This window comes from Lepisosteus platostomus, chromosome 10, assembly GCF_059453375.1.
Source record: "Lepisosteus platostomus isolate fLepPlt1 chromosome 10, fLepPlt1.hap1, whole genome shotgun sequence".
NCBI lineage: Eukaryota > Metazoa > Chordata > Actinopteri > Semionotiformes > Lepisosteidae > Lepisosteus > Lepisosteus platostomus.
In genome coordinates this window covers 48,151,783-48,176,454 of record NC_142620.1, presented here as the reverse complement: position 1 = coordinate 48,176,454, position 24,672 = coordinate 48,151,783, and the positions used below count along the sequence as shown (strand labels likewise).

General features: G+C 33.7%; 2 long non-coding RNA genes across 5 annotated transcripts in view; one reads left to right on the top strand and one right to left on the bottom strand.

Annotated features, from left to right (window-relative positions):
* Nucleotides 1-23,041, bottom strand: part of LOC148653837 (uncharacterized) — a 31,515-nt gene extending 8,474 nt beyond the window's left edge. Inside the window, exons 1-2 of one of the 2 annotated variants that reach the window (XR_015924851.1) lie at nucleotides 22,861-23,041; nucleotides 8,702-8,754 (exon numbers count right to left, since the gene is read on the bottom strand). This is a non-coding gene — a long non-coding RNA (uncharacterized LOC148653837). The remainder of the gene's footprint in view (nucleotides 1-8,701; nucleotides 8,755-22,860) is intronic. The other variant, XR_015924852.1, reaches the window with a different exon arrangement.
* LOC148653836 (uncharacterized) overlaps nucleotides 1-24,672 on the top strand; it is a 78,713-nt gene that overhangs the window by 33,762 nt on the left and 20,279 nt on the right. Inside the window, exon 4 of one of the 3 annotated variants that reach the window (XR_015924855.1) lies at nucleotides 10,762-14,415. The exons of 1 other annotated variant lie outside the window; for it this stretch is intronic. This is a non-coding gene — a long non-coding RNA (uncharacterized LOC148653836). Of the gene's footprint in view, nucleotides 1-1,744; nucleotides 1,880-10,761; nucleotides 14,416-24,672 lie in introns of those variants that run through there. One more of the 3 variants, XR_015924854.1, reaches the window with a different exon arrangement.

Here is a 24,672-nt window from a genome sequence, read left to right as displayed (position 1 = left end):
ACTTGTGGCTAGCATAAGTTGCTTTCTAAAATATTCCTAGTATACACTCTTTTTTCTACCTTTTTTTCTACCACCAGTTGCTTGTAGGGCCATTTAGCTGATTTGATCCAGGGTTTGGGTTTTTTCGTGTCATATTTTGGGTCCTGAAATCTAATAATAATAGAGTAGGGAGTAACTGAGGTAAACTACTAGTGAAATATATCCCCTGTTGCATATTTTAAATGGATGATACGTTTTTGCAATGGGTTCCACAAGACTTTCATTTCCTAGGAGGATTTCAGTAAGATTTACTAGTGTATAGCAGCCCAAGACATATTTCTGAAAAAGCTTCAGCAGCTTATAAAATTAAATGTTTTCTAAAATAAACAGCTAAGCCCTGGAATCAACGAAAAGTTTGAAAAAACTGAAAACTGCCTAAATCTCCTCAAAATGTAGGTCAAAACAACTGCATTTTACTCAAATAAGCTGTGGTACCGCAAGCTTCTGTTGAGTTCAACAAAACCAATCAAGTGGGAAAAAATATTTTTCTTAGAAATTATTTATCAACAGAGAAATTAAATTCCTCATGCTTCAAAAACAGCTTTTGATAATGTCAAAGTAAAACCTTTGGCAGGCTAAGTAACACTTTTGGGAATTTAATGCTTAACTGCACATACATTTTGTGGTTTACCCATCCTACCATTTCTTAATGTTTTTAGGGTATAAATAGGTCCCCTTGTAAAACACAGAGCTGAAAACTGACAGTATTACCCGTGAAAAAGGATAAAGAAAAAGAAAACATGCACAGTTAGGAAATATCTAAGCATTCATCATTTTGTCATTAGTTTTAAGACCATATTAAGAATATTTACAGGAGATGGTTTTTGCATGGACTTTTTTAAAGAAATGCATTGTTAACATTATTATAAATTGTGGTTGTGGAAATGTTTTTATGGAAACACCATTAAAACAGGTAAGATCTGTTTTTTTTGCTATACTGTACAATGCATTTGATAGATAGCTGACAGTTCAAATTATATATTAAGGGCAGCACTGGCCTTGATTTTGTGACCCTTTTAAAAAAAGTAATTACATACTGTCCAGAAATTTAGATTGGTTCATTCAAAAAATGATGATGGTCATTTATATAAAAAATAGAAAATAAATATAATCATTTTGTATTTCCACAAAATGTTAATGTTGCAGTCCTTGCTCTCCAATGATATTCATTACAATATTTCTACTGTCATGAAAATATGTGTCAAAAGAACATTTATAATAACAACTTGTTGTGGTCTGGACAAAATAAGCAACGACTCCAGATCTGTACATAAAAGTTCTTCTTCTTTTTCACAGCCTTAGTCCCAGACTGTCCTGGGGTCAGCTGGTATACATAAAAGTTAAGCACTATAAAATAATTCTATCAAATGCAAAACAATGTTCTCTTGGAGCTAATCAATTTAATGTTTTTCTTACAAATAACATTTGCCCCAGAACATAAAGTAGGTATTTTTGGATACTAAAACCAACAAAACTTTAATCAGTTATCTTGTTAATGTTCACCTTAGCGAAACATTATTTTGTTTTAAACTACAAAATTAAGCTTGTAGAACAACAAAATGCCAGTGTTGAGTCATTGATTTTATTGTAAAATTGAAATACAAATCTACACAGACTACTAGTACCACTACAATAATGTTTTAAGAAATCTAGTTAATTCTGCTTATTTGTGAACCAGTTTTTCATTTTCTTTTTTTGTGTGCAGGTGTGCAGAAATCTTAACTTCATCATCACAGTGAAGTAAATGAATAAAAGTTTACATAAAGAGGTACTGTAAAAATAAAACTACAACTGTTTTCCATTAACTTCCAAAAGCTTGAAATAAAAATGTTTCAAAGTACCATCAGAGGTTTCTACATGCCTCATTTGTGTCATTTTTTCATTTTGAAAATGAAAATGTTTAAATTTAAATTATATGTTTCCTCCTATGAAAAAGTTTTAAAAATGACATATTTCATTAAAATAAATCAAATAACATATAATAGAGAAAATGCCAAATTACTGACAGATTCATGATATTGTCAAGACTATCATTTGTTTAACCTTACTGAAACATTTAGAACAATGTGACTCTAATTATAGAGTTGTAAACTCTTGGAAGGGTCACCTACTTAAATTATCTTAACTTCTCCCTGTTAAATACACTGTCACATAGAATATTTCTGAGGGGGTTAATAACCCTTTTAATCAGAGGAGTCTGACATGATGATAGTTTCAAATCACTACCAAAACAACAATTACAGAACTATTATCATTAAGGTATGTTTTCACACTAATTTCTTGATGAGTGTCATTTGGACATAAGAAACAAATTTTCAGGCAATCATAAACAAATAAGAAACACAACAGCGCAATTATTGTAAATGATAGATTTCAATGGAACCTCATGGTTAACATAAGGAAATACGGGTTGCTACATGGACAAATGAAATTCTAATTCAATTCAAATTTCTCTTAAATAGGAAAAATTCAGTCTCTTACATTTTTTATGCTTTCCTTCTTACAACCATAATAAGGGCAATCTAGAAGAGGTGCAATAATGAATCATAAAAAAGTATGAATTATACACTCTGTGTTTGTGATTGAATATAAGAGTAGAGTTTGAAAAATGAATTTAAAAAAGAACAACAGAAACACAAACCATTATATGTAAGAAGCTCATATACAGACACATGTTAAAGAAAAAAAAACATTGTGTTGCTGTCTCGCAGTGCTGGGGCCCTGTGTCCAATTCTAGACCTAGGGTGCTACCTGCATTTTGTTATGATGTTAGCCCTGTGTTCATATGGCTTTTCACCAATTGCTCCGGTTTCCGCCCACAGTCCAAAGACATACTGATAGATTAATTGGCTTCTAGGAAAATTGGTCCTAGTGTGAGTGTGTTTGTATCTATGTGTGCCCTGCGATAGACTGGTGTCCCATCCTGTTTGACGGGATAGGCAACAACTCTCCTTTGATCCTGAATTGGATGAAGCAGTTAGAGAACAGATGGAGGGCTATAAATGTTGTTATCTGATAACTCTAACAGGTGCTTGGCCAGAAAAACAAGATCTCATGATTCTAATGTATGTGAACCAATGTCTTTTAATCTGGCAGTTGATTGCTCAAGGTTATCTATGTCCTTCAATATTAGTCAAAACATAATGTGGCCATAATGTGTACACTCCAGAAATTCGGGATATTTTTCTTGTGGACGTTAAACCCATCAATAACACATTTCATTAAAACTGGTCAGTGAGTCACTTTGATTCCTACTCAGCGATTAAGGAAAAATTTAGAGTGATCAGGACTCAGCGCACACTCTAATAAAACAGTATAGAACTTCTCAATCATAGGAAAATCTCTGATTCCCCAGTTCTCAATCCTAGACACCTAAAGAGTTTTTATTTTTGTGGAAGACGGTTGTGAAGTTTAGATAAACTCAAATAAGTTTAGATAAACTCAGATCAAAATGTATTAACTAACCTATGTGCAACCTGAGTCTGTAACAAGCACTATCACATTCCTCACCATTAATGAGCATTAATGTAGAAACCTTCTAAGCCTAATCTCAGACTGAATTTTAGTTGCATAAGCCTTTTTCTAACATCTAAAATATCAATCATTCCACTAAAAACATGTTGGGGAAACTAAGCTTAAGTATAGACTAAAATTTCTTGAAGTGCAGCATACCGTGTGTATAAGATGTCATATTTGAGCTGAATCTGGGTCCAACTAAAAAGGTTTCACCCAAAGCTGAAGACTTGCAGCCTCAGTCTGCACTGGCTTTACTATATTTTTCTCTCCCTAGGCCAGATGTTGTAACCCCTTGGAAATCTGTGAAACTAAGCAGAAGACATAATTTGATTTTCTATCGATTTGATATTTGTTACACACAGAACCACCAGCTCCAAAAATTCAAGACTCACCACCAGCTAATTCTCCTTTCGTTCTTCTCCTAGGAAGTGAGGCATGTCATATTATCATCAATAAGATCAGTAATTATAGCTTATAACCATGGATAAGTTTGTGTTCAAATGTTAAATTGTTCATTTTATCTGCTCATTACTAAATTAGTAGTATTAAAAGGGACATGTGTTCAAAATCTCCATCGTGTAAGTTTTAATCATATTGCCTTTTATATAGTATGACCCAATTTGGGGCTGGGATTGTCAAGAGACATTTTAGAGATCATGGTTGCCACAAAGAGTGAGGTTTAAACATTATTTGTGAAAAGAACAGTATAAATTCCTTTTCAGAGTGTTTTATTCTGTCTGCATGAACATTTGAAATAATTTTTTACCCTTACTGTTGTCCACATAAATAGTTTTGGAGATCTTTTTATTAGGGTTGTGATGAAGAACATTGTTTCAAGATTTAACTAATCTAACTAAGGCTCCACGGCCGAAACGTTGTGTTTTCTTTCTTCTTTTAATCAGCATGGAATAAACCTATTACTTGTTCCTTTGTGTCTATACACTATATGAATGGTCTATACACTATAGGAATTCCTTAAGGTCTTTAATGATCTCAGAGAATCATGTCAGGGCTATCATGTCTATTTGAAAAAAAATCTGTATTTTCTTCAACTCAAATAACAGTTTTTGTAAATGAATGAATCATTTACTGTATTTTCAGAATTAGTTGGGATGAGAAAGAGGTGCAGTTAGCTCTTAAGCAGCATTTAGTAACTTCCCATAATGTTTCAGGATTTTTTTCGGCAGAATCCAAGTTAAATTGAATACGTTTAACCACTTTTTCTTTATATATCGTTCAAAACATTGTATTTTGAAGCAATGAGATATTAAATTTCCATCTATCGGCAGGCGACAATTTATGATTAGAATTGAATAAATACAAATCAGAAAGAGTGATTGGAAAAATGCCCAAAAGATTCTTCAATTGTTCAATTTTGCATCTATAGAAATAAACTTATTAGGAACACAAGATTAAGCAGCAATTATAAACCAAACATTTTCAAAATGATAAATATCAGCAGATCTGATATTTTTTTCTTCAAAGATTACCTTTTTTATGATTGATAGGTGAATTCAGGCCATATACATTTCATTACATTACGTTGAGTGCAGTTATTCTGACAATAAAAGCACATTTACAAGTGACCTTGATTTGCAGTATAAAAGGCAAAATGCAATAAAGAAGTTTGTTCTGAATAAATCAAAGCATCTAATTTGCATATCAAAATTGGTAGGAGCAAAATTGGAACCACAAAAACCATGAACAAAGAACAGGAACTGCAGGAGATATAACATTGTACAGGCTCACCTGGTTCTCAAAATACTGTATCAAAACAGTTTTGGGATCATTGAGCCAAGGCTCCTATATATACCTGTAGTATGGTATGTCCACGGGGGGATTTACTGTATAAACATTAAACATTAACATAAACATTTGACCCACTAATCTCAATAACAATATCAGTTATTATAATCAGATAAAAAACATGTTAAAATTAAATATATATATATAACTAAAACTAAAACATAGCTGTAAAGCCATAGCATAGTCCAGGGTGAGCAGAGTTCACAAAGTCAGTCAATGTGATTGCAAACGACAGAAAGAAAGCAACAAAAAAATTAGCTGTAAGTGTCAGAGTATTCACAGTAGTACAGTCCAAGACTACAAACTAAATTCTAGATTTACAGGCCATAGCCCTAGAACTTGTTCAGTCTGTGGATGATACTCGTGGTTTTTATTCAAAAAACCTTTAAAACCATCCACATTTATGCATATGAATGGCACCTTTTGGGTACCAAATTCCATTCTCAATTATATTGCTCATTGTGCCTAACCTTTACAGCTGCTAACATAAATATTTAAGATCCTTGCAGAGGCTTTAAGGTAATTTGTATATTTGTCTAAAATATTCTCAATGATTTATTAGTGCCTCTTTTTTTGCACTCCTCCCCCAATTCAACTCAAGTCAACCCCAAGTCAATTCGAGTCAACATGATATTTCATCTCTAAAAGTCATGTCTGACAGCTACGAGTTTCCCTTTCAGAAGAGAAAAACAGAGGCATCTTCTCTAAATTGCCCTGTCTGCATTTGATTGCTGAGTTTATAGTCACACCCTTGACAGGGGTAGGGATCCTCCTGAGGCATTGCTCACTTAGGGTCAGCAAATACTGTAACATTGGCATATACACTTGCATGAGGAACCAACCACCCGATTGGGTGGTGGAAAGGATCTCTTCTGACTGAACTAGTTCTGACCGAATTGTTTACATGCAGACATATACCCACAGTTTTTGTGCAAATGATATGTCTTCATCCTTTGGAGAGGAGTAATGTAATGTACAGTATCACTCCCTTGCCTAGCAATTGCCAGGCTTACTCTCAAAGATTGCTTAGGGGCATGGACACTTTAAAGAATGGGGCCAAAATCTTGCAATTGCATAATATGCACACATATACATTGTAGTTCTCATCAATGTCAGAATATTTCCTATAAATAAGTCAGACTGATTAAATAAAAATCATGAACCTCTAGAAAATCTGATGGATACCACTATGCATTTGATTAGCACAGGATAAACATCCACAAATTACTACTGCTGTGGAAAATCCATTTCTATATTTGATATCACCCAGAAAGACTCGGGCAATGTTGTTTAAAAAGCAAGATTAATTAAAGAAAGTTTTGATACAATCCAGCATTGATGAACCTGCTTATGGGCAATTGGGTGCAACTTTTAGAACTCCCAGTTCTATTAATTTAGGTGAAATAATTCACATTATTTAGTATTTAGTATTTTCTTATTTATTCATATTTTGAGTGGGGTTATTCACACATATGCACAAATTAATCTTTCAATATAAACATCCCACTATGAAAAGCTATTCTTTCTCTAGTAAATTAAGTTAGCCATTAGTAGAAAAACTATCCTTTGGATGCTGATACTATGAAATTAATTGTTTCCATAACAGGATACTTGACCAACCAACCTTAAATCTAGCATGTAAATGAAGATTTACATAATTAATATGCTATCCCTTTCTCATGCATACTTATAATTGTATTTCACTAGTGCATTCAAAGTCAAATATCAGTTTGTAATCATGGTAAAGTATTCCAATATTGCATAGTGAAGTTGTTTGAAGGATTTATGCCTACAGTATTTTGTTTTCTATATATGTGAAACTTTACTTTGTATCTGTGGAGCTGGCATAGTTTAATGAGGTGATAGGGACCCTGCTCTTTGAAAATATCTCTGAAGAACATCTGTGTACATATCAAGAAATAATCTTTTTAAATGTGATGCTGCTTCTAAAGACTTAAATTAAAACTTAATTTGTTGATATGTGATGTGTGGACCATACAGTATATATTCAGAATAGTTCAATCAACCAGTTCTATAAAAATGTGCATTTTGGATTGTATCTTATTGTAAATTCTATTTTCTATAGCTTTCTGCCCTTTTAATTTAAAAACTCAAAATTCTTCCAAAACGTTAATTAGTTAATAGTGTAAAATAAAAGAACAACAACAATAAGTAGTTTTATAATAAATGTTTTTATCTAAAGTGATTTTAATCCATACTACAGTGCTACAGTACTTAGAATGAGAGCTTTACATCTCATCTGAAGGACTGTACATAAAAAAATGCTTAACTTGCACAGTTTAACAAAATAAGTACGATTGCAATGCTGAAACACAGCAGAAAGTTTTGATGCTTCTGTTAATATATCAATATTACTAGTTCTTCTACTGATTATGTTAATAATATTACCCTTAATCATAATCATTTTTGTAAGACCACCATGGATAACTATTACAAACAATTACTGCAACACACAACATTCAGCACAATATCTAAAATAATGTGACTTTTCCTTTTTAGTGAGATCTGCACAAGAAACATTCTACTTATATTCTGAGAAGGGTAATGTATAATAAACAGCTTTTTCAATCCTGTCCCCCTGGAATATGTCTACAGCATATCCATTATTCACGGTCTGAAACTTTCATGCACATGTTTATGTGGGGTTTGTGCAAATAAAAACAATAACAGTAGTCTTTCATTTCAGCTGCATATTTGATTCATATTTGCCTTTCTGTATCACACTTCAAAGCACACTCGTTGGCCTAAAACTGGAAATATCAGGCCAAATTAATTTTTGATGGAATTTGTTTGGAAATGCAATATTTTATGCCCTTTGTTAGCGTGGGTGTTTGTTTTAATAGAATAAAGCTTCCATCTGATTAAAAGTTTTACCATAATATCTTTACACCTTGAAAGAAAACTTAAAACATTATAAATTAATTATCCGCTACCAAAGGATCTAGTTTTCTAGCTCAGATATTTTGGCACTGTTTGCATTAATTAAACATTATAAGCCCCTCGACTTTATATAAACAAACATATAAAAAGTATTTTTTTCTAGCAAGCCCTCAAAATATTCTAGGTATCTGAAATCTTTCAAGTAGTTTATGACAGAGAAACATAATGTAATCCAGAAAACTTTTCTAATTTCTTTTCAGAAAGTGTCTATATTTTGTATAATATAACAGGCACTTAAAATAAAGTACATATTTAAAAATGGAACTCCATTATGAAACTGTTTCAACACATTAAGTGACACAAAAAGTGCCACACCACTGTTTTAAATGGAATATTTCATGGTACATTTTTTATGGAAGTTGAAGTTCAGAAAACATACCTTTAGCATGACTAGGGCTTGGTTTCCTTTCTTTGTTTCTATTGGTGCCAACCCTAGAAAAACAAAAACAGTCACACATCAATGGAATCCAAGTTGCTGTTAGAGAAATAGTATTGGGTCGTGTGAAGTCTCAAATTAAGTAATGACAGATTCAGTCTGGTAAGACTAAACACAAAGTAGATGGGGACATTACGAGATTAGAATAGAAGTCGAAGTGAAGACGTCATATTTGTTTAATTGAAAGATTATACATCTCTTGCCCCTTACCTTAACTATTGTCACTTTGGTTCTTTAGTCAAACTACCAGACATCTTAAGCAAATGTTCTAAATGTTTTATTTGCTTGTTTTTGTACTATGTTTTTTATCCGGTCCCTTTGGTATTATTTACATGGCTAATTATCTAAACTACCCAGAAGCGTCTGAGAATATTTCTAGGTGTTTATAGTTAAGCAGATGTGCCCTTTCCAATAGCAAACCAAAATGAAACACTGTGAGATTTCTCAAATCATATTCAATTATTTAGCCTGAAGAAGCCCTTATTCATGCTGAAAGAACTACTTAGAATTGCAGATGACAGTCCAAGCAAAAATAGCAAGAGACAAACAAGCACAGAGCATATGTAAAACAAAACACAATAATATGCAACAAATACAGAAAGGAATAGCAGAAAAATGAAGATGAAATCTGCTCCCTTATAGGGAGTAAGCAAGGGTATGGAGTATGGCTATGTTTGGAAAATACAGTATGTGTTATCAAAAGTGGTATTCTTACTATTTCTGTAAAAGTAAAAAAAAAAAAATTAATATGACTGAATATGTAAATAGGCAGAATAGCAGGAAACGTGTAAAGTAAGGCCTATGATATTGTGTTTGAATCCTCAGAAGGTGTCATCATGAGGGATGACTTGAAAAAGGATGAGAAATGTGTTTTTGAGTGGTCAGTTTCAGACACATAAGTTATGGTGTCTGTCTGCCCTTTTGTCCCAATTTTGATTTTATATTTTCAACCTTTCACATATAAAAAAGTCAGGACTGTGGTTTAGTTTTCAAAGGCAGGAACATCTGTTATGTGTGGTTTTCTTTATACAGTGATAACTTTTTGTGTCTAGACGTAGCCTTTCATGGTTTAGTTCCCTGTCTGCTTTATTCCTTGTTACCAGTGCCCTCTTAGTATTGTAACAAACCTTTAAATATTATCTTTTAATATTTAGGCTTTTCGTATCTTAATTAAATAAATATGGCTGCATGCACATGACCCAATAGTTCAAATTTGTATGTTTTTCTCTTACTAAGAATCTTTTAGTTTACATTCCCCAGCATGGAACAACATATACACAAGTAAGAATTAAATATATATTATTGTGTGAAAATACTCTTGATTAAATTTTGGGAAATTATTTTGCATCTAGATATACATATCTGTCTGTATCACCAAAAGTGTATCTCTTGTGTACTGATCCAGTAAACCTGATCTTCTATCAGGTATCAGCACAGCTATTTCTCAGATTCCTAATTTAACACAACACATTTTAAGCTTTATTTTGTCAATTGGAAAGCTTGTCATAGATCTCAATTATTTAAAATTGTTTTGGGGATAAGGGAAGTAAAAGAGGAAATACAACATGCATTATTAAAATGCGGTACTGCTGTGAAATATTTTTCCAGGTGGTCTGGGGTAGTTAGCAAAATAAAGTGAGATACACAAATCGAAAAGGGACTTGGGAAGAGTATCCCAAGTCAACATTACCATCGTGGATTGTGCTGAGCTGCCAGAATATATTCACTGAAGTTTGAGGCCCCTTTATTTTTATTGCCTCTTGCTGCATGGTAGGTCATCAGTTACACAACACTTGGCAGAGATTCAGTAATTATAAACTCATCAATGCTTTCTGTATGATCTTAGCACAGTTATTCAAAACTGCCCATTACTGTTTGCACTTGGTATAAATATAATGCAAACATCAATCATCAGCCCCCAGCAGCACAACAGAAGGCCGTCCCGGAACACTCCAGTGTGTCTAACGCACTGTGAATAATATCATTTATCATTCCTTCTGCAGATACAACTCTGAAAGCTCTGAAAGCATCGGCTCCTGCACTGAAAACAGCTTCATCTACCCAGCTGTGTACAAAGCATCCACCCAGGGGACACACTAATCCTGGTCACATTAGTGCTATTTAAGAAAAATTAGACAATACAGTGCTGAATATCTTATGTGCTAGGGGATATAGGAAATGCCCCCAAGAAAAATGTTCAGCTGTATGTTATCTGCCTACTTGTTATGACCGTAATTCCTGAAATCTGTTTTTATTCTTAATTTTTCACAGCTGGTTGGATGCTACACAGTAACCCATAAGGGCCGTTCGGTGCTCCAGGTCTTTCCAATGGTTGAACTGAGAACTGGCAGGGCTGATACGCCTGGGTTTTGAGTGTTTCATCAACGGATATCAACTGGCTGTATGGAGTGATATCCCTCTGAGTGCAAAGGGAAAGTGGGTTATTATCACATTTGTGGCAAGGTTAATTAGGAATCAGCACTAGAGGGTAAGGTCAAACAGGAAGTCACTGGGCATGTGCTGTCTTGCCTTGTACGTTTTTAAGGCTGTATGTCAAGATGAAACTGATGCTCTGTATATTTTTAGCTATGGTAAAAAGCACACCACAGCAATTACAGTAAGTAAATGTGAAATCTTCTTAATTAAACCCTAATTTATTACTTATTTTTTATACGCAACAATCCAGAAGGTAAGATAAGTTAATATATTTCGCAGATGTTCTTTCATTCCTCTGTGGGTTGTCCTTTTCCTATATTTTCCTCCTCCACCTTTCAAATCCCTAAACAACTCACAAATATTCTTGGCATTTATGGGTTTAGTTTCCCTACAGTAATAAGCTCAACTGCCATCTCATGTTAAAGAGACACATAAATGGTGGTAAGATCATTACAGTTCCTAGATCTTTGGCCTGAAAGTTGATATCCTGACTAGACATGTGTTTCCTGGGTGGTAAGAAAAAAGGTCCAGGTATTATTTATTCTTCAAACAGCAAGCCGTGATCAAATGCAAAAAAGAAAGTGATCTCTAAGAGTATACAAGATGGGATTTCCTATTGTAATCCTGCCACTATTAAATGAAAAGGGAATTGAGGTATCTCAGTTAAATACCAAAAACAATTACCTGCAAATGGAAATGGGAACTAAGTGCCTCATGCAAATAGGCAGTGTGGGTTTATGGAACAAGGTACTGATCTTTATATTATTTAAGTTGCCTTTCTGGGAATGTCTAAGAAATAGCTGCATGAGATTCTTGGATACATAAACAGCCAAACAAGTTGGACTTGTTAGCCTCCCATTTGTGACCATTCTTATATAGTTAACCCAGCTTTTTAAATACATCTGATGGTGTTGAGACAAAAGTTGTATTAAAATCTAACAGTAAATTTCAATACATAGTAGTCGATAATGGCTAAGACATATAAAACACCTCTTTTAAAATTAATGAAAATTATTACAGTGTTAAACTGTTCAAGAGCAGAGAGGAAAATAGGATACATACGACACTAGGCATTCAATTAAACTGTTAGCGGGGATTTGTTAATAATACGTTTCAGTTATTCTACTCTTTCTTTCAGCTACTATTGCAGTGGTACCTACTCACATGACTTTGCATCTATAGAAGCAAGAACAATATGTTTTCATTAGACACTTGACTCTATGTTAAATTGTTCATACATGCATTCAGACAAATGAATATTTGTAACTGAGTTTCAAATAAATACTGTAAAGGAAATACTTGAGATATACTGAAGGTGTCAATCAAAAGACATAAAAATGAAATTTTGTAATGGTTCAGGCTAGCTAATTTTTTCTGCAGTCTTTCTTTTTAATTTTGTAAATGTTTTTCATTTTCAACTAAGTAATACAAATCAAGTTAAACACATCTCTAACAATCATCTATATACAATGTTTTAATCAGATTAATCAGCATTGAGTTGTTTTTACCCTATTTATATAAATATATAAATATTTATGTAAATATATAGTAGATAATTTAAATGATAGTGTAATCAGAGTGTCTTTCCATTTGTGTAAAAATATTCTCTTCTTATTTATTGTTTTGATTTATGAATTTCACCACTTTATGCCTTTTTCAGGTGTGGCAATTTGAATACAATCTAACTCAAATTACAATATTTATAATTGACAGTAGTTGTTCTCATTCATGTAGCAGTGCAGCACTAAGGAAGGGGGGCTGAGCAGGTCTGAGTGGAGGCTTTTTGTTGTCTTAGAGTCTCAGGGACCACAATATATTATTTTTACTGTATACTCTCCTCTTCTCTGTTATGAACTGGGTCAATAGCGTTTAGAGAGGGGTCTAACATAACAGGGCCAGATGGGGTTAGGAGAAGACTGATGTCTAGATGTACTGTATGCAGATGGCAGAGAGGTGAGTGATGTAGATGGAGGAGACTCAAAAAAAGCAGAGATGAAAGAACGCTGACAGCCGTAGAAGAGGGAGAGTTGACTGATGTAGGTAGAAGAATAACGGGTGCTGTGCACTGTGTAGAGAGATGGACATTATGTCTGCTAAACTCAGAGGGACACTGGGTAAAGGGTGATTTCTAGGATGATAGAGTTGTTATAGATAATAATAGAAAACTGACAGACAAATGACTTTTAGCATTTCAAAACCAAGATTCAGGGTCTTGTATATCCTGTTCACGGGGAGAGAATTCTTTTTAAAGTAGCTATAATTTGGTCTTTGTCCCCTATCATTATTTTTTAAGCACAGAGGTTATAAATAAGAATGATTTTTTAAACACTTCTATGCTTCCAGACTCTTTAACCCTATGCTTCAGTTTCTCTACGTCTACAGTATATCAATTATATTAAATATCTTGACACATTAGTTTGTTTTAAAAAAATAGAAACTTAAAAGTAGTTGTTTTACCCCTGAGTCTTTGGCTCTATGTTACTCTGGGATTTTGCCATTACTACAGATTAGCTAAAGGCGTCAATTACCTAGAGGCAGTTTAAAGTTAATTTGACATTTTTAACAATGTAAATAAACAAATCTATTGGAAAAAAATATCTGCATTATTATAAGGACCTAAACATCTAGAGCTGAATTTATTTGTCAGAACTATTTATTTAGTTTTTGGAATGAGAAAATGCTAAATGTTTATCCCTTGCTGAAATTATTATTGTCTAATTTTGTAATACACATTACTCACGGTTTTCATCATAATGCAGGTGAGTAAAACCTCAGTCTATTAACTTAAGGGAACTGGTTAAGATGAAAAGTGTTTGGCCATTCTGTTCTTTTCCCACTCAAAATAATTTTTGCTACAGGGAAGTTGTTGATTTACTTGTGACCACAGACGTGGCTTACTTTTAGCTTAGCCAGTTCTTTCCAATCTGTCTAGAACACCGGGGCCTCACTATTTCAAGCGTTTGAGATGGCATTTGAGAAATGGGAAGTCCTATATTTTAATGCAAGGTCCCACAGGAAGGAAAAGAAACAGGATCAAGTAACCTGTAAACCCCCAAAAGTTCTCAACTCATTCCTTTGCAATCCAAGCCAAACATGTGACAAGTCAAGCAACCACAGAATGTTGCCCTATCTGTATTTAGATTTTCTTTTCTAGATTTGCTATAATTTACTGCCGGTCAGTAGAAGGATTACCTTACTAATAAAATTATCTGTTTAATTAACTCTTGTCCATTTAATTAATTAACTGTCCATCAATGTTAAAACTAAGACTCGGAATACCGTATTATTCATTTTAGAAACAATAATTTTTCATCTTTGCATATTCAGATTACTTTCAGATACCTTTAGAGCCATTTCTGGGTCTAATCAACCTTACATTATAGTGGTTAACAAAGAATATAGTTTAGTAATGCTGATTTGTTGACTATTACATGCATTTTTCTGTGATGCATATGAAAAAAGACAGGACAATAACTGGTATTTTGAAGGCAAATCAAATATTCAATTGGATAATTATTTAATGGCCAGTGATCAATCCTATTTTTATCATTTTAATTTGCATAATTTTCGAGATATGCTTCCCAGTTTCATAGATATATAATTGCTCTTTTAATATGCTATGCACTTTTTTCTTGACACAGTTTCACAGTAAACAGATTTTGCATTCTAGTGCAAAGAGATAAAATGTCAAGTATGGAGTTCAAATACAATAATGGGGAACAGTAATTCTAGAATGTTATTAACTAACAAAAGCGCAAAAATATTAATGATATGATAAATTGAACAGACTGTTCTTTTGCATTGTAGCCAGAACACCAGACCACTGTAACTGTCTACAAAAGCCATGTCTCCTTTTGCCCTGTGAAAGTTTCCAGAGGCCCTCAGGCTAGATGTATCTCAAGAGGCCAGAAATTCTCTTTCCCTTTTTAGCTCACATAATGAATGATTTAAGGATATTAACCCTCTTCATGACCAAATTTGTAAATTGGTGTTAATATTTTCAGTATGTGTCAATAACATTCTTGAGAGTGAGGAAAAAAATCCCTCTTCCATTAACACCTAATGCAGAATGAAACTACAAAACAGTTATACGTTTCTAAGATTGTTTCCTTTTAGTTAAAATTGGCTTAAATAAAGTAATCTTATACAGTGTAATACAATAATTTCTCTTGTCTTTTATTTTAAAGATCAAGACTTCCCTAAACCACAGACTACTGTGGTGTAATGGGTCCTGAAGGAAAAAAATATAGTTAAGTACAAATTAAGCTGGGATTGTTGAGCAGTGTGCAATTACTCATCATAAAGTTGCTGAATATAAGCCTGCAATAATCATCTAGAAGCATTATTATGTCACATTTCTTATGAAAGAGAGGAAGTGGTTTGTTTACTCAAACATGCGGTTCAAAAGTAAGGACATCTGATTAACATCTTGGTATTGTTATTCTTGAAAATCTCCTAAGATCTTAAGACACAGGTAGGCATGATAAATATTAAAAGTATGCACCATTGTATTTTAGTGTTTGATTTTAATTTGTCATGTTCTAAACCAGACGACAGACCCATTGGCATAATACTTATGTGATAGAGTGAGACCTGTGGAATCAATTCATTAGCAGTAGGGTGCATGTGCACTGTAACTGTCTAGTGATTTATTTATTTGGCATGCTTCATTACCCAGTCACAAACATTAATATGTGCACCTAATGATGCTATTGTAAAAAGCCATATTGTTCCCCCATAAAAATAATTTTCCTTTGTACAAGAATGTTTTAAAGCTAGACTCAGCTGTATATATAAAAATGTTTTTATTTACTATGCTTGTTAGCCCTTTCAAAACATTACCCAAGGCTACTATTATTAAAGTTCACTTTACATACACACATTTTTATGTACAGAACAGTCTTTCCTTTTTAATTAATACTTCAGGCGTCACAGTGGACTGCTTTGTCAAATATTAGATTAATTGTATATAGTTAAGAGGTCAAAAGTTTATGTTTAACCTATTATGCCCCAGGTAAATTTATGGGTAAGAAAATAGTTCTACTTTCACTGCAATCAAGCATTTAGGAAGTTTAAAGGGTTTCTAAGCATGTCTTTTAAAAATAAATCCAAGGTCATTTGAAGGAAATTTAACCCAGTGGCACAAAAAAAAACACCTACAAAGAGCTGATTAGTAGAACCTTATACAGTAAGGTGGATGCAATGACTTCAAGGCACAGTTTTTGTAAAATTGGTTACGTTTTTGATTAGAACTTGAAAGCCTCAGGAGGCTGATGATTACATGTATCTGTTACATCTGGAAACTGTGAAATATCCAGACAACAAAGTTAATCTGTATGTGAACTGTTTTGGCAAATTTGATCAAAGGTACAGCAGTCTTGTATTCATTATGTTGCTTGTTTGAACAAATGCTCCTTGCAACTATATATGTATGCATATGGTTTCCAAATCATGCAGGCTTTAATATGTGCTCACAGATATTATTATTATTATTATTATTATTATTATTATTATTATTATTATTATTATTAACAACAACAATAATAATACATGCTTGTTATGAAGTCATGATTCAAAGAGACCACTGTGCTCTCTTTTCACAGTGTGGTGGTCAGCAGAATTTTTGTCATGGGTGTCAAGAAAGAGCACCAGGAAGCAAAAAGATAAATATCTACTCCATCATCCTTATCATTTTAACATGCCATCATTTTCATTATATGTGAGGTCTAATTTGTAATGTTTCCTTGTACATGGATCATGCACTCATACTTATAAAACGTATAAAAACTCTACTAAAAAAATGATCATTTCTGGATTGCAAGACAATCACTAATAGTGTTTCATCTCTGGACAGTGAAAGTTTATATGCATTACTAATGCAGATCTAAACAATGACTTCAATAAAATAAAAATATTTGAGAAAGCAATCCCAACTAATGCTCTGTTTAGCCTGCAAATCAATGTTCAGTATTTTCAATATGAAATGGAAATTGAACCAATGCCAACCAAATAAATGAAAGTAAAACAATACCAAAAAATACAGTATCTGTTGTACATGACCTCAGTCTTGAGTTGAGGATCCATCAATTTGTTGATACTAGTGAATCTTGACACTCTGCTATCAGAGCACTAGTCAGCATAATCTCATTAGAAACTGTTTTTCTAAGCTTGTATAAGGTTGAAAGGTTATCAGTAGAAAACATGTAACTTTCAAATTTCCCAGACAAAAACACATTAGAAGTAATTTCTATGGCTAAGGATCTGCGCCTGTGGCTGGAAGGTTGCTGGTTAGTATCCCGCGGCCGGCAGAGGAATCCTACTCCACTGGGCCCCTAAGCAAGACCCTTAAACCCAACTGCTCCAGGGGCGCTGTATAAACGGCTGACCCTGCGCTCTAAGCCCAAGCTTCTCTCCCTGTCTGTGTGTCTGTTTGTCTCATGGAGAGCAAGTTGGGGTATGCGAAAAAAGACAAGTTCCTAATACAAGAAATTGTATATGGCCAATAAAGAGATCTTATCTGGTGACTGTGGAGCCCATGGCATTGCCAACAACAATGGCATGATCAGATGTCCATGAGAGAATGTACAGGACTACTGTCATGAAAATACACCATGGCAAGAGACCAGAGGGTGTTGCTCACCAGAAATTAAAAAAGATTCTTAGGAGGAATGTCTGAAAAATCCATCAAACACTGCACAATAACGTTTTCTGCAGTTGTCACAAAACTCTATGATCTGACAAACGTTTTGCATACAATATGTTCTGTAGCAGTACTGAGGTATCTGCCAGCTTGTTCATTTCAGTGTTTCAGCGAATCATGTCTGGCATGCTGTACTTTTTACAGATAAATATGGAGCTAAATTTAAGAGGAAAAAAGGTCTTTCATGTTCAAGATTAACATCACAGGCTCACAACTGGTTATAACATAATAATGCTTCTGACTGTGAGGGATGGCAAATGTGATTGTACCTTCTTATTCAATTAGTGTTGATCTTGCAAATGTACTTCTCTTGTGTCACAGTGTTTGTTAGCAAAGGAGTGGATGCAGCAGCATGATCACATCCTTTTTTGCCACAGACTGTAATCAGCTCAGTGAACTTTCTTAGATGTTCTATGTACTCTGAAGGGTAGACAATTCCCAGTAAACAATGCAAGAGGCACATCATGTGTTTTTCACTGATCAACTTCTATATTGCCAAAAGCTAAAATTAGCTAAGATTAATTTATTCATCCTTTTGCATTTTGGTAAGAGGAAGCTTTGTGTGGAATCTGAATTATTTGCTACAGTTTTCTAAAAACAATGTCCTGGGCATTCTTTTCTTGTGAAAATGTTAAAAAGGTTGGACAAGATGGGAACCAGGCACTGTCCACTGATTTAAAACCTCAAAAACTGCCGAAGCAAGGAAAACCTAAAAGAGGTAGAAATTGTTTTTAATGGGTCATATAGCTAAAAGCATCTTTAATGATATAAATACCACCACATTGAAGCTGTGAAAAACATTGTCTGATTGAGTCACCTGATAAGGAGATGATTGCTCTAATTGTACATTGTCTTTAGTCAGGAATGAATAGCAGTGACATGCCTGGACGCTTCACCTCAGGTGATTAATTATCCCACATGTGCTGTAATTTTCCTACCTTAGGCAATTATTCACTTTATTTTAGATTCTTTATCTAAGATTTACTTTGTCCTTTATGTTGTGTGTCCCATTCTTAAAGGTCTATTTAGCAATTACTGTCAAACGAGTTAGTAGTAGAAATTCCATGAGGGAAAAGGCTTTTAACAACTTTATTTTTGGCATACTGATAGCTTTATTTTTTTTAAACAGACTTTCAGCAATATAATGTATGTCAATTTACAGTGTTATTCCCTCAGCTATAAACCCAGTTTTTTTTCTTTCAACTTTAAACAATCGTTAATAACAGCTTAAAATAGCAGACAATGCAGAAAACTATGAAAGGAATTCTAATTATTTTTAATGAACTATTTTACTGGTACTGACAATCATATACATGCAAATCATACATTTCATGCCAATTTATTATCAGGAATGAAATTCTAACCATATTACTGTAATCCCAAAGACTAATAATCTGTGAGAATGTTAATAAGGCCGCAAAAATGTTTTTTTTTAATCCTAGAAACAACAAGTTTTCCAGGCACTCTCTCCAAAAGACAGTATAAATATTCAGCCACAATCATTTAATGATGTTCTGTTTTGTTCTACCTCTTTTAATTACCACTACCTGACTCTGGTTAATGTAATAATGCTTTGTATGAAACGGAAAAAATACACCCATATTTCCTTAAGTAAAATTAATTGTACTGCCCACCAAGTGAACCTGACACCTTAGTCTGCCAAGAAGGTTTCACTACTTCTTTTAACAAACATGTGCTTAATGCTTAGACTTTGTTACAGGCCAAGAAGGACTTGTAGCCATTGGTCATGGCATGTCAGGTCTGCTTATCTCTCATGATTAATTATCCTACATGTGCTGCAAGTTACTTCTTTGGCAAAACCTCAAGCCATTTTTCTTTTTTTTTTGTTAATGTGCATTCTTCTGCTTCTTTGATTTCTCCGTATACTACCACAAGTAGTAATATTGAAATGTTGAAACGTTGACCTTTGTAACAGAAATTGTTGTTATACAGTATATGATGTCAAATGAATAACCTGAAATGTAACTGTCTTGCGAAAAATGTCTTGCGAATAATCTTTTTAACCCCCCCATTTCATACCTTTTTACTTTAAATATTGTTTCTGCGTTCACTGATGATGGAAACCATAAATATGTAACATATACATTCACAGCCTCATTGATTCTGGATCTTCTTTGCACTATTAATAATATCTTAGGGTTCGTCTATTATTACTGTTGTTACCAACATGGTCGATTCATGACATTCAGAAAAATTATCATTGTTATGATCTATCACATCATCCAAAATAGTTTCCAAATAGTTTTTCACAACCAAATTGCAGATGGAGAGTGTCTGTATGTTAGTTCCAGGTAGTTGCCATATAAACTATCAGTGTTGGGAAGATGATAAATCCTCAGGCAAAGTAGTTTTCATAGGTTACTGTATATCACAGCAATATGTCATTTGGTTTAAAATAATTAATCAATAACAAAAAACAATAAACTGGTATATAAAAGATGTTAAAGATAATACTTGATTTGGCATTCATGAAATGTACCATGTAGCAGTCCATTGTAGTTACCACAATGTGAAAAAGCTCATTAACATGCCAGACATGGAATGAGCTGTCTGAACTGCCCAGTTACTTGATGCTACTAAACCAACCAGAGGTGTTATTTTTCAAACCACGTTATATCTATATTGTTGGTGATTTTCCAAAGTTTTTTACAAAGGATTCTCAAAAATTAGACTTACAAAGTTCAGAATTACACTGAAAGCATACTGAACACATCCATTGAGATTGTATTTAGTTCAACATGACTATAATAATTAATTACATAGGTACACATTTTCCACCTTCTGAACATGTTTCATATATTCAGTTAAGTTCCTACAGCCTCCTTGTACATGCAATTATCTTGCAATTATCTTGTGCCAGCACCACCACTCAAAAACTAACTGCTTTTTATTATTGCCATTTGTAAAAAAATAATCTATAAGCTAATTCAAATGAAAAAGGGTTAAGTATTGCTTGATAAGATAATGCTAAAACAAATATGAACATTATAGCACTTTGTAGCACCTTGTTTGAAACTGTTTTAAGTAAACTACACCTGGGAGCTTCATGTTGTTGATATAATATTCTCATTTTTGCCGTTACGGTTCTGCGCTAACAGACAGGCAGTAATGACCAAGGAAAAGGTTAAGATGACTGTTGCACCACACTCTGGAACAATATTTCAACACATATGTGTGTGTTTTCTTCTGAGTGAGGGGATTACAAGCAGGCATAAATAGTTTGTATCTGTGCAGATTTGTACACTGTCCAAACAAATTTACTCACCTAACACCACAGTCTCTTTGCCTGCACCACACTGAACTTATTCAAGCTTTCACTTGCCTTTTGATTGTGCTCTAATACTTAGCCTATTACTCACTGCTCCAAGGCTTTTGTTTCATGTCTGTTCCATTTAGGGTTAACATGGAAAGTGTGAAATCATGGGCAAATAGCTTTGTTTGCAAACTGTCTTGAACACAATCCTTACCTACTTGTCCTTTTCTTGAACAGAACAAAAACCATTTGCATTACTTTCTCCGCCCCTATGTAAAAGAAGTTGTAATATAGCTCTACAATTTATCTTGTTCACCATAAGAAGATCAATAGTAGCACCAGACATCCTTTGCTGTATATTTTTTTCCATCTGTGAGGTTTCAGTAGGATTCTATATTATACCCAGTCTAATTAAAATGGCATGTAACAGCATTACGGTCATGTTCTCACACACAGGGGAAACAAAGAAAACAGGATACATTTTATTGATAATACAAAATAGATATGAAGCTAAAAAAAGACAAAAGTGTCTGGAGACAAGTGAAGCAGAGACATAAAATTACAAAATGCAAATAAAGGAATTGAAAACATTATATATGCTGTTGGTTACCATAGACATTTTCTCTGCATTAAATGTCTTTCAGCCTAGGAAATTAAGAAAAATGAAAGTGGGGAAGCCCTTAAAAATTAAGAACACATCAGACACATATATATATATATATTATACATACTGTATAAAAAACTGCTTATTTGTCATTATTCTTTTTTCTTCTGATTTAGTTTATTTATTTTGGCTATTAAGAAAGGCTTAAATATGAAAATATGGGATATTTCTGACGATTCAAAAGCTAAAAGAAAAACATGTGGACAATGTTTTAAGCTTTCTTTTTAAAATGAAGTGAAACAAAAGCGTGTACTGCCCTCTCTTACCTCTCAGAACAGATCACACATACACATAGAGGCATAAAATAAAATGTGCTATTGATATGAGATAGGACTGAAAGCACTTTAGCCTGCTCAGCTCTAGATTTGCTTTTGTGTTACAACTCTTCTCTCCAATGCGCCTGCATTTTTGATCCAAACAACATATTTTATTTTGAGTGCTTTCAGTGGTTCCTGTCTCAGAAAGGCTAGCAGTTTCATCAAAAGATTCTGCAATAAAAGCTTTGGACTTCGCTTGGTAATAATACATGATTACAAGCATTTCAGCCGGCGATGTAAGCTTCACACATGTAAGCTTCAAGTCATCTTTCTGCTGACCGAATGGTAGGACACTGAAAAAGGTTAAGCCAAATTGCTCTCAGTGCAGTAATTATACTAATTTGAGACACTTAAAATTATCTGTCAGAATGTTCAAGATTACTGAAAATTGAAATAATGATAATTAAAGCCATTCTTACAAAGTGAAGCCATTTCTTTTTCTCTTACATTTAGACCTTCTGCTGATTAGTTATTGTATCTGAAGCCACAAACTTTATAGATCTAAAACTATTGATTTTTGTCTCCAATTCAGACATTAACAAAATATTCTACTGATTTTCCCACAGTAGTGTATGTCTCAGTACATTGTCCCACCAATGAGTTCTCTGCTTGGGGTTATAGTTTAAAGAAATGAATGGCAAATAATCCAGACTTGCCACAGCCCGTCAAAACAGCCCACCTTAAATGATTAATTATTGCAGTTGCTCTTACCTGAGGCAATTACTCAAATTCTTCATGTCTCAACTTCTCTCTAATAAGCCTGCATTAATATGCAGATTAAAACAAGAGTCTCGTTTTCCCTGGCAAACACCAAGGTGTTGCATGGAACTGTCATATCTCTCATTTACATAACATAACTTTCAAACTCTTCCGTATTTATTGTACGTTTGAATTAACCCTCTCATCCCTAATCTCTTTTTTTTGTCTCTGTCCTCTTGTTAATGTGATTACTGGGCTGCAGGATGAAAATGTGAAATCTTTTAGAATCTCAAAACACACACATAAAAAATGTCTGCTGTAGTGGATATGCTGATTACCAGAACATTGCCATGACTACCATAATTTGGAATTCAATTCCAGTTATGCTGCTGCAACCCTGTAAAAATGTCGAGATTTTAGAATAACTGAAAATTTCATCCTGTTGGCATTCTTTGTATAACAATACCACATTAACATCTCTGATAACCCCAGTGATGGACAGCAAAAATTGTAGAGGCTTATAATTAGAGTAATAAGCAATAAAACCAACATTTCAAATCAAGAAAAATATGAAAAACAGGAGAGTAGAATTCCCCCTTCCTTTATTTTTTCTCTTTTTGACTTTCATGACACTGAAGAGATGAGGTTCAGCATGCTATTCAAGCATAACAAAAGATGTAATTAAAATCTTTGCAGGCTGGATACATACTTTTTGCATCATGAAGAAAATACTGGTGATGATGCAGAAACATAGTGTAAAGAGCACTTGATGTTCAGACAAAATACTTTATTTCTACCATACAAAATAATTACTTACAGTACATTTAATTTTAAACCTAACTATAAGCATAGAAGTATACTAGATAATTCCACCCACCTGCTGCACCCTGAAAAAGAAACACGAACTAGAAATTCTGTGCATTCTTTTCAATACTTTATGTATTTCTTTGCTGACAAAATTCCTGTTTTTGCTGTGTAAGGTATTTCTATCATAAACATACTTACACTATGTACTGACACATTGGCATAAAACTAAAAATATATGGGGTGTTTCATACTTTATGGACATATATAAACCTAGTTTATTTTACAGCATTAGAGAGAAAGGAATTACCTTTAAAATGGCCAGTATTGCCTCTGGCCTGTGAGGTTTACATCCCCTGTCTCCTCTGATCTCTCTCGCATCTTTTGCACGAAAAATAGAATGGTGGCATTCTACATTATTGTGCTGTCTTCCTAATGCCTTGACAGAGACAAAGGTTTTGTAAACCATATGGTTCTCATTGCAAAGTTGGAAAGCAGTAGTTTGATGATCACTATGTTAACAACTACTTCAGCAAAATAATTATCTCACCACTTTAGAAAAAGGCTTACCAGATGATATTTAATGAAAAACTGCTTTGTAACAACAACAAAAGAAAATGGTGTGCATGTTTTGCTTCTTATTCATTCATGTACAGCATATAGAAAAATGTACACTATAGATATAATTATTTGACTCTTTCTAAGGAACTCTGCCATGTTAGTGGGCATATGGGCATTAAGTATCTGCCCAGATTATGAATATCTCTATAGTGGTTTATGCCTATGAAGTACTAATGATATTTCAACTCACTGTGGCATTTTGAATATAACAATGCCTAAGATGACTATGCCTCTTAAGATGAAAAACGCTTATCTTCTATCCTCAAGCTGCCACGGTAAAGAAACTATAAAAAATGTCCACAATTATCTATGAAACAGCAGCAGAGTCACTTGTAGTGGGTGACAAGGTTGCATTCCTTCTTCTTGTACTCAATAAATTAACATTTCATTGGTAAATTC